This window comes from Eretmochelys imbricata, chromosome 6, assembly GCF_965152235.1.
Source record: "Eretmochelys imbricata isolate rEreImb1 chromosome 6, rEreImb1.hap1, whole genome shotgun sequence".
Taxonomy (NCBI): Eukaryota; Metazoa; Chordata; order Testudines; family Cheloniidae; genus Eretmochelys; species Eretmochelys imbricata.
Window position 1 is genome coordinate 14452083 of NC_135577.1, and position 11769 is coordinate 14463851.

General features: G+C 44.0%; 1 pseudogene; it reads right to left on the reverse strand.

Moving 5' to 3' along the window:
- Positions 1-9262: 9262 nt before the first annotated feature.
- On the reverse strand, positions 9263-10212 carry LOC144266467 (olfactory receptor 5AR1-like; annotated as a pseudogene).
- Between the last annotated feature and the right edge of the window lie 1557 nt (positions 10213-11769).

Here is an 11769-nt window from a genome sequence, read left to right on the forward strand (position 1 = left end):
AAGTTTGTCTATCTTGAATGCATATTTTCTGCACACAGAACTCAGCTATAAGATGCTAAATAAATCCATGAATCAACTAAAAATAGTCATGCTCTCATTGCAAATAATAATAATAATAATATTTGTATAATGTATGTGAAGTTATAAGATTACAATGTATCGTGTTATTAATACATGTTCCAAACTGAGGCTGGCAAACTGCTCCGTCTTAAACAAAGAAATGTGTGCTCTACTTAATTTTGTACTTAAATAGGTGAGGGAAAAGCATCAGGGAACATCCTTCTGCATAGACACTTTTTCTTCTGGTAACCAAGTGCAAAAGTTTCTCAAAGGGGGAATAGGACTCTAAAAAGAAGGTGCAGACATACCAAGGCACTGTCTGCTCTCTCTCTCTCTCTCTCTCTCTCTCTCTCTCTCTCTGCCCATTGATTCACTGCATCGGAAAGGAGAAAGGAAGCAGCAATTGGACTCGGGGATAGGTCCCAAAGTAAGATGTGTGGTCAGTAAGACTGCTGAGAGCATGTGGTGAGGAAAATTTTGCTCTGAATTTCACATCATTTGTTAACTTAGGCACAAGTTGCATTCTGGCTTTTATTCTTCCTGAAACCATCTCTGACTTATGTGACTCCTTATTTGCACTCACTTAAAATCTATCTTTGTAGTCAATAAACTTTGTTTTATCTAATCCAGTGTGTTTAAATAGAAGTGTCTGAGAATCTAAGTTGCAGGCATGTTAGTGCTATTAAAGAAATAATGGACAATGTAGCTTGTATCGTTTAGGAGAGGACTGGGCAGCACAGGACATACATTTCTGGAGGGAAATCGAAGACTAGGGAGCGTGTTGGGGTCACGCTGCAGTATAACCAAGGGTGGTGAGATCCTGAGTGTAACCCAAATATTCTTGGCCAGGCTGCAGTTACACACACATGCTCTGGGTGTGATTTGCATGTGAGATGGTTGTTTGTGAGTATCCCAGGTTGAAGCCACTTCGGCAAGGCATTGCAAGGTTGCAGGCAGCTCTGACACAGCTGCTGATTATTAGGAGTTGGACCCTGGTATGTCACAGCCACCAACCTAGGAAATATCCTAGTAACACCAAAGGTGTGCTGCTTTCTGACAGTAGCATTCAATTGACAGGAATGTGTGAGGTCACCACAGGGATGGGCCCATGCACTGATCCATGGCTGCAGATGCACAAAGAAAATTGTGGTCATCACCTCTCCACAAGGAGATCCAGGTCAGGCCCAGTAATGACTCTTCCCTTCTTCACTATGGTAGCAGAAATTATCCCGCATGGGTGTGCAGGCTTTCTAGTATTATCAGTAGTCCAGGGCATGTTGGTGTCTCCTTCTTGTAAGTTGCACCAACCTGTGAGGAATTGCAGGGTTGATTATATTAGCTGGAAAAATTGATGATACAAGTCAGCTATATTCTTTGGCATAATCCATGGGGGAGGGGTTACAAAGAATGGATGCAAAGTCCTGCTTCCCTGAACACAAGCAGAAACAACCAACAGCCAGCAGTCTCTGAATTCAGAAAGTCCCAAGTCTGTCGTTCCAGGTCTGTGCCCAGGAAACACTATGCCCCTACTTTCTCTAGGAACTCATAACTCCTCCTCCTGGTTTCTGTGCCTCCTGTGTCCCGGAGGTGCCTGAGGCAGTCCTCACTGAAAATGTCAAGGTCAGGCCACACTGCAAAAAGGAGGATATTCCCCAAAGTGGTAGTTAACACTGAAGATCTCCGCAGTATCTCTGCAGATGCTGCAACAAAGCATCTCCGAGCATGCCACCTCTGTTGCGATTATTCTTTTCTTAACTTATTTATTTCCAAAACTTATTCTTCATGAAACAGAATGGGATGTTGCACCCCATAATTCTTTATAGAAATATGCTCATGGCTGTAAATATGACATAACTGGTATATGTTTTATGTGAGATAGGCCATTTAACACCTCTGCAAAGGCTTTGGTCTACTGGATATATTCATCCTATTTGCATGCATGTATCATTTTTTTACTCAAAGTTTTGAATATCTGTTATGTACTTGTTTGATTTTAAGTAGCCTCAGTGAAGTAGTTCGTCAGCTTCCCTAGAAAAGACTATTCTCTGTAAGTGCCCATTCAAGAAACACTTAAGCTAACAATGAACTTTGAGAGATGCCAATCCACATCTGAGCATTCCTGGGAATGTGGCGTCGGCCTGTCAGGATCTGTGTCATGCATAGACATGTGACTTGCCCATGTGACTCCAAAACTCCATCTTGGAGCTGGATTCTGCTTAGGAGAGGGGAAGAGGTTTCCACCCACAAGAGAGACTATATAAGCCCCTGGGAAACCCCTCCATTTTGTCTTCAGCTGGCACGAAAGGTAGTCTTTCTACCCCAAGAAGATGCCTGAAAGAAAATGGTACAAAGGACAGTAACTACAGGGGTGTGAGTTATTGCTGGACTCAGATTAGGAGGAAGTCTAGTCTGTAAAAAAAGGCTTATTGCAACATCTCTGAGTGTGAGATTTACCTTCATTTAGTTTTTTATTGTATTAGGTTTAGACTTATGTGTTTTATTTTATTTTGTTTGGTAATTCATTTTGTTCTGTCTGTTATTACTTTGAACCACTTAAATGATACTTTTTGTATTTAATAAAATCACGTTTTACTTATCAATTAACGAAGAGTATGTATTAATGCCGGGGGGGGGGGTGAGAGGGGGCAAACAGCTGTGCGTATCTCTCCATCAGTGTTACAAAGAGTAAACAGTGTATGAGTTTACCCTATATAAACTTCATACAGAGTAAAATGGATTTATTTGACTTTTGGACCCCATTGGGAGCTGGGTATCTGAGTGCTGGAGACAGGAACACTTCTTTAGCTGTTTTCACTAAAGCCTGCAGGTTGTGGGGGATGTGGTTCAGACTTGGATCTGGGTTTGCAGCAGGCAAGTGTGTCTGGCTCAAACAAGGTAAGGTACTGAAGTCCCAAGCTGGCAGGGAAAACAGGCTCAGAAGGAGACTCAGCACATCGCGTTGCAGTCCCAAAGGGGTTTCTGTGACCCAACCCATCACAATGGTGTAGTCGAGCAGGATCTGTGCACAGCTGATTGCTTTGTGACACTTGGAGTAATTTTAAGTGAGTTTTGGGAGTGGTGGGTGGAGAACAGACAAAGTGGTTACTGGTTTGTTATTTGCTGATTGCTTATTTTGGGTAAGGGAAATAGGGATGGAAAAATAAGCAAAATAAGTAAGAGTGAAGATCAAAAGAAGCTAGAACTGCAGAAGTTGTGGACTGCCCAGAAAGGCTGAACACTGGGCACTGGGAAAGTCTCTGTTAACTAAGAAGCCCTTGAACAAAGTGAATCTCAGCTTCAGTAAACTGCAGAGGGGATGTGGTCCAGTACAAGAAAGCAGGAAAATGACTGCCAGTGAGGCAGCTGCTAAAGTAGAGCTGGCCAGAGTGGAAGCAGAAGAGAAGGCAAAGGACCTGGAGTTTCAATTGAAGCTCAAAGAGGCAGAGGCAGCCAGAGAAGCAGCTGTCCACAAAAGGGCTATGGAAGCAGAGTCAGCCAGGGACAAATGAGCCCTGGAGTTAAGAGACAGAGAAATACAGGCCCAGATTGAGGCCCAGAAGCCTGAACTGGCTGTTATGGAGTGGAAGAGACAAAAGCGTCCAGCAGCTGGCCCCACTTCCCCAAAATACACAAATGGGAGCAACAATGTCTGCGGCATGATGAGTCCAGTGATATTGCTGAATATTTCATCAGCTTTGCGCACCCTGCACACAATTCCCGACAATCAGCAAATAAACACATTGGTAGCAAAATTGACTGAAAGAGCTCTGGACGTATTCAATAAGATTCCTATTGATGACGCTTCAAACTATGGTAAATTTAAGAAACTGGTTTTGAAACAGTTTCAGATTACACCTGAAACCTACAGGTTTAAATTCAGGAGCCTTAAGTGGGGATCTGGATAGAGTAATGTGGCTTATGTAAATGAAATGAGAGATGTGTTGGATAAGTGGGTGAGGGAAAAAGGCATTAGAAGCTTGGAAGAAATGTGTGATTTGGTTACTCAGGAAAAATTCCTGAATATGTGCAGTGATGTTGTAAAACAGCATTTGTGGGACAAAAAGGTGGATGCAGTGGGTGGATTGGCTGAGTTTGCAGACTCTTTTGAGCCGTCACAAGCGGCCATTAAACAGAAACCAGGGGCAGAGGGGCACAGGGTTGGGGGAAGCAGAATCACCATTTTACCCCAGGGAAAGAAGCGGCTGAGCGTTCACCTCCCCATTCCCCTGTTACTCGTCCCAAGTCTCCTGTACGTGCAGAGGATCCCAAGAGGTGCTAGGATTGTAAGTCCACTGAGCACCTGAGGAATAAATGTCCTTTGCTGAGTGGGAACAGGCAGCAGGTAACACATGAAGCTGCTCCTTCTCAGAGCCAGGCTGCTGCCTCTTTCCACACAGGATTTGTAAAGGGGGCTTCTATACAACCAAGCAGTGAGCACATGCATGCTGTTAAACTGAATGGGAAAGTTCTCCTGGGATTGAGGGACACGGGGGCAGAGATTTCTGTGGTCAGGAGGGACCTGATCCAGGAGAAGGATTTGTTGCCAGGGAAATGGCAGAATTAGAACTGGTGGGAGGTTAGAAAGTCCTTGCCCCTTTAGCTAAGGTACACATGGAAAATGGTGATTTGCAGGCTGAGCTGACTGTTGCCACAGTGGCATACAATTTTGCACCATTTCAACTGGGGAATGATTTCTTTGATGTTGCAGAATCTGTGCCAGGCTTGGTTAACAGCGAGAAGGAACCATGTGCTCAAAGGCCCTGGGTGGGATGTGTGTGTGAAGTCACATGGGCTAGTGGGGGAATAGGAGAGAGTCTCTTAAATTCCTCTGTAGCAGTGAAGCTTGCAGCCTTCGGGGCAGGAATGGCTGTAACCAGTTCCTGTAGCTCTGGGGCTCAAGGCAAGTCCCTGCGGGAGGAGTTGGAAAAAGCCAGCTCCTGTCCTGTGATCATCTGCCTGCTGGAGGGGAATGTCCCACCTGTTGTAAGGAGGCCGTCCCAGCTCCTGACTGCCAGGAAATTTAAGGTCATCAGGGGACAGGCCCTGTTCTGGAGTGCAGAGAAACATGTACCCCAAAGATGGAAGTTGGGGTCCTGGTAACCGCTGTGGTGGGAACAGACCCCAGGGACTCTGTAGCTGGAAGCAAGCCCAACCTGAGGGAAAGAGGGGGATTTTGCTGGCCAGGGAAGGGTCTGTCCTTGCTGGTAGCTGTGAGCCCACTGCTGGACCAGGGTAACCTTCCCTTTTGGGGCACGCATGAGTGTCTGACCAAGAGGAGAGATGTCCAGATGGAAGGTGAGGGGAGACTGGAGGGTCTGCCCACCTTTTGTAGGGAGGCTTTTTCCCAGGAGGAGGGTGAAAAATCTGCATTTAAAATGTCAGACCCCCTCCTGTGAATCAGGTTTTAAGGGAAGACTGGGTCAGATCTACTGGAGGGGAGCGCCCACCCAGCTGACCTCTGGGTAATTGAGGGGACCTTTCCGGTCCAAAGCATTCCATGAAAGAATGTCTTTCCTGATATCCTTATAAAAAATAACTCTCTCTCTTCAAGGCTGGTGGGAGAAAATCTCTGCACTTGGAAAGCTTCACAAGAGGGAGCAGCCGAGGGCAGGCATGGTTGCAGTGCCCCTTTCCTTGCCAAAGCCTCAAACATATTCCTGAATTAAAAGCCTTCTCAAAAGAGGCAGAAGAAACTGGATCAGAGCCCCTACCATGGTATACAAAGTAATTGGGAAATGCAATAGACACTAAACAGGTTAAATTGTGTGAACAAAGCCTGTCCATCGAAGATTTCCTTTTAATCTAGTGTCTTTTGCTACTTCATCTATGGGTCAAGAGAAAGGAGATAATACTCGTGGTAAATACTTCAAAGATGTGAGACACACCTGTTTTGTGGAAAAAAAACCTTTTTTCATGCTAGGGATGATGACAAGACAGTTACACAAGAATGTTGCTTTTTGGCTTATACCTGAAAACAGGCTGGAAGCTTGGCATAGCAGCAAAAGCATAACAGGCCTACGCTGCTGTGTGGAAGGGGAAACTGAGGCACACTGCCTCATGGCATTGGTGGCTAAATGCCAAGACAACTCCACCTTAACAGATATTGCTGTCTGCATTCTGTTAGAAATACTACATCCCAACTTGTTTTCAGGCATCCTGGGACCAAGAACTCCAAACCCTGCTAGAACACCAATTAATGACATCATATGGTTTAAAGGTACTAAAAGGGGTTGTGAACAGAAACAAAGAGGGATTTTACATGTACTGCCTCCACCATGGACAGTGTCCAAGTCTCTGGTAGTAAGTTCAGGAGGAGGGTGTGATGTTGCACCCCATAATGCTTTCTAGAAATATGCTTATGAGTGTAAATATGACATAAGTGGAATGTGGTTTATGCTAGATGTGCCATGTCACATATCTCTGCAAAGGTTATGATCTACTGGATATATTCATCCTATTTCCATGCATGTAACAGTTTGTATTCGAAGTTGTGAATACTGGTTATGTACTTGTTTGATTTTAAGTAGCCTCAGTGAAGCAGTTGGTCAGCTTCTTGAGAAAAGATTATTTTCAGTAAGTGCCCAATCGAGAAACACTTAAGCTAACAATGTGAGCTTTCCTGGGAATGTGGCATTATCCTGTAAGGAACTGAGTCATGCATGGACATGTGATTTGCCCATGTGACTCCAAAACTCCATCTTGGAGCTGGATTCTGCATAGGAGAGGGGAAGGGGTTTCCACCCCCAAGAGAGAGACTATCTAAGCCCCTGGGGAAACCTCTCCATTTTGTCTTCAGCTGGATCAAGAGAGGGTGAGATTTACCTCCATTTAGCTTTTACTGTGTTAGGCTTAGACTTGCGTCTTTTATTTTATTTTGCTTGGTAATTTACTTTGTTCTCTGTATTATTAGGTGGAACCACTTAAATCCTACTTTCTGCATTTAATAAAATCACTTTTTACTTCTTAATTAACCCAGAGTATGTATTAATACCTGGGCGGGGGGTGGGGGGCATATAGCTGTTCATATCTCTCTAACAGTGTTATAGAGGGTGAATAAATTATGAGTTTACCCTGTATAAGCCTTATACAGAGTTAAGTGCATGTATGTGGGGTTTCGACCCCATTGGGAACTGGGTATCTGAGTGTTAGAGACAGGAGCAATTCTTAAATTGAGCCGTGGGCAGGGCAAGGGACACACACCTTTCTACACTTGACATTCAGCTCCACTGTACCCCCCACCAAATGCACACTCCTAGTTCCTGATGCACACCAAACACACACACACAGACAGCCTGACTCTGAGCTCGATCAGATTGCAGAATAATGTCTACTGAGAAGCTGGCACAGCTGGAATATTTCCAACTAGCCTGAACATAAAGAACCAAAGGGGTTTCTGCTGCCTGGCAAGGAGACAGGACTAGATTTCCCAACTGGCCTTTTTCATCGGCAACTTCTCTGAGGCCTGGTTTATGCTTAAAGATTAGATCAACAGAGCTCAGTCACTCAGGGTGGGGAAACTTTTCACACCCTGTGAAAGGCTGTTAGCTTGTAGTGACCCTCCGTGTAATTCTTTCATTGACCGAGCTACTGACTCTCGGAGACGTAGATTAACTACATTGAAGGAAAACCCTTCCATGAATGTGGAAAGCATCTATACTCTGGCGCTGCTGCACACCATATCTAAGTCAAGTAATGGCTTTAGTATAGACATTCTCTGAATCGATGGGGGAGTTTCCCCCTTTCTATCAAAGCTATTTTTCTCTCCTCTTCCAGTAACTCTTCTCCCTCCCTTGGTAAAGCTCTTTCCTTCTTTTGATAGGTAAATATGTTCAGAAACATTGAAATTTCTCCTCTAAGGATAATTCTTTACTTCCCCTCCCATGAATGGCTCACTGTCATTTCAATTAAAGGCTGAAATGCTCTGAAACTGACTTGTTTGTCTCTCACTTAGTGGGGATTGTCACCTGTGAGGTGGGAGATTAAGGTTCAATTCCCTCTTCTGTCTAGTGCTGGGCAAAGCCACGTGTAACATTGAAGTCCATATGCTTTATGAAAATATGTTTCTGAATAAGACATAACTGGAAAATGCTTTATGCTAAGTGGCCCATGTAACAAGTCATTATAAAGCATATAATCTACTAAGTGTGTTCATCCTATTTCTTTACATGGATTATTTCTATGTCTGGAGTTAGGAGAATAAGGTATAAACTTGTATTACTGACGAAGACGTTTTAAGTGGAGGCCATTAAAGGTGCTTCAGAATCAATGAACTGTAAATGGATCTGTTTACCTGCAAGCCTTCCTGTGTACCTGTGGGACAACCCAAGAAGAATGGAGATTGGGGTCTTACAGTGACAGGTGACCATGTCCCCTGATACTGAAATCCATCTTGAAGCTGGTACTTTTCCAGATGGGGTGGAATTCTAAAAAAGGATTCCTGCCTTAAGGAAGTTGCCTAAGGGAAGCAAACAATGAGTGTCTTCAGCTGGCTTAAGTCATGGCCTCCCCACCCCAAGGAGATACCTGCAAGCACCTGGAAACAAAAGGACTGTAACCACAGGAGTGGGTGAGAACAGGCTGGACCCAGCTCAGAAAAGGCATCTGACCTGAGAAGGATTTTACTGTCAGTAACACCTGGGATAAGAAGTTAACATTTGTAACTGATTTCTGAGAGTATTAAGCTTCGCCTTGCATGTTTTATTTTATTTTGCTTTGTCACTTATTTTGTTATCTCTGTTATTTCTTAAAGCCCCTTAAATCCTACTTTTTATAATTAATAAATCACTTTTGTTTATTTATAAATTCAGTGCAAATAATTGTTACCTGGGGGGCAAACAGCTGTACATATCTCTCTTGCAGTGATATAGAGGGCAAACATTTATCATTTTACCCTGTATAACCTTTATATAGAGTAAAATGGATTCGTTTGGGGATTACAGCCTATTGAGAGTTTGATGTCTGCGTGCTGGAGACATGCATCCTTCTGAGCTGTTTTCAGTCTAGATCTGCCCTGTGAGTCTTCCTCTGTTTTGTCCACTGATTTCAGTTGAGGTCTGCAGACCTTCTTGGAATATAAACAAATTAGTAATAATAACAGTACAATAATGAACAATACTACCATAGGCTCTGCAAAATTAAATTACAATTGGCTGAGAATTGAATTCACCAAGCTTCAACTCCCCATCACTAAACAGATACAGAGTTAAACAGATTCAAGAATGGTTAGGAGTTTATTCATTGCTCTTCTCAGGGCGTCCTTCACCTCCGTGTTCCTCAGGCTGTAGATGAGGGGGTTCAACATGGGGATCACCAGCATGTAAAACACTGAGGCCTCTGTCTCTGTCCATGGGATAGCTGGAGGGGGGACGTAAATACATGAAGAGTTGGGTGCCATAAAACAGGACCACAGGGGTTAGGTGGAAAGAGCAGGTGGAGAAGGTTTTGCGCTGGCTCTTGGAAGAACGGATCTGAAGGATGTGGAGATGATATAGACATAGGAGAGGAGGACAGTCACAAAGCTACTCACTGTAATGCAGCTCATGAAAGCTCCTGTCATGTCATGATCTCATTGATGTGGGTGTCAGAACAGGAGAGCGCAAGCAGAGGGGGTATGTCACAGAAGAAATGATTGATGATGTTGGAGCTGCAGAATGACAGCCGAAATGTAAAACATGTGTGTATCATTGAATCCACCACCCCCACAGTGTACGCTCCAGCCACCAGTTGTTTACAAAGCTGCCTGGACATAGTGACCATATAGACCAGCGGGTTACAGATGGCCACATAACGGTCATATGCCATCACAGCCAGCAAGAGGCACTGAACATCTGCAAAAACGATAGAGAGATACATTTGCACGGTGCAGGCAGTGTAAGAAATGCTTTTCCTCTTGGCAAAGAAATTCAGCAACATCTTAGGGGAAATTATCGAGGAAAAGCAGAGGTCACAGAAAGACAAATTACTGAGGAACAAGTACATAGGGGTGTGGAGTCGGGGATCCATTGTGATTAACAAAATCATTCCCCCATTCCCCAGCAGGGTGATGCCATAAATAAGTAGGAACACCCCAAACAAGGGGATCTGCAGCTCTGGATGATCTGTCAATCCTGAGAGAATGAACTCAGTCGCCTCTGAGAGATTTCCCTTTTCCATCTCCTCTGAACAGAGATCAGGCAGCTACAGAGCTGAGGGCAGGTGTATGGTGCGGAAAACCTGCTCCCTTTCTGTAATGAAATAAGTGAAGATAAATGGAGATCAGTTTCTTAATGGACATAAGTACCTGCTCCAGGAAGGGCTTAGTCCACAGAGCCAGATGTTCACAGCTTGTAATTCCAGGTGTTCTATAAAATGCAGACACTGTTCAAATACAATGACACACAGGTTAATCATGCCCCCCCCCCCCCAAACACTCCTGTTCACTAATCTGAACAGAAAACAGTGACTTGTGATTCTGCTGTGAGAGAATCAGTCTGAAGGGATCCAGAGTAGCAGCCACGTTAGTGTGTATCTGCAAAAAGAAAAGGAGTACATGTGGCACCATAGAGACTAACAAATTTATTTTAACATAAGTTTTCGTGAGCTACAGTGAAGTGATGAAGTGAGCTGTAGCTTACAAAAGGTTATGCTCAAATAAATGTGTTAGTCTCTAAGGTACCACAAGTCCTCCTTTTCTTTTACTCTGAAGGGATTTTTCCTTAGCTAAAGAAGGGGTGAGAGTAAAGGAGTGTCAGTCTTTCCACCCTCTTTGGGCAAGGGGAGATCTCTTGCCTGGCAAGTCCGTTTGCAGTAAAGTTGCTTGCTGTGCTAATTAAGCTTTTGGGCATTTACTTGAGCCTGTATGAAACTCAGAGACAGAATGGGAAGCCCTGTCTTCAGTGACTAGGTAATTGCCTATTTTTTTTTCCAACCAAGGAGGTCGCTTCTTTAGCTGAAGGGGTGGGAGTTGGGGCTGAGGCTTTTAGTGCTGGAGGTCTTGAATTTAATACCTGCTGATCCCCATGGTGTCTCTGTGTGTGTGTTACTGTAATTCAGGACAATAGCACCTACCTGCTGAGGAGAGAGAGAGAGAGAGAGAGATGGTGGCATTTCCCCATTGACAGAAACTGCCAGTTTGGAGCATTCGGGAAGTTTTATACTGAGATGTGTGATCTGTGGGACATGATTCCTGAAGCAACTGGGAATACCTGAGCTCAGAGAACCATAACACCTAATTAAAGCGTTCAGTGAACCAAAGACACATTCTGTGTAATTCATGCCCTGGGGATTAATTTGTCCCACTCTTTCTTACTATGCTATTAAATGATGCAATTTCTACCAGAGTTACAGAGTATGAGGTTAGGGGTATATTTCATTCTGCTGTTTTCAGTGCATACCGGGTACCTCATAGAGCTGATACTCAAAGGGGGATTGTTTGTGGAGACCTAAATCTTTTTGCTAAAAATATTTTGGCTTGAAAATACCACGGGGGTGCATCCAGTACCACACACCACCAATATCTTACATGGGCTAGGCTCCCTGGGTGCACTACATCTCTCATGATGCATGATGGTCTCTCCTCTTGCTGAACTTTCCTGGAACATCACCAGAGTCCCACAGCAATCATTTAGGGAGGAGGGGAGTTTGGAATGTTGATGGAAATCTTATAATTTCCAGGGAAAAGATAATGTCATGGAAAAAAAAAGTTGACTGGAAAATCCAATTTCCCATCAA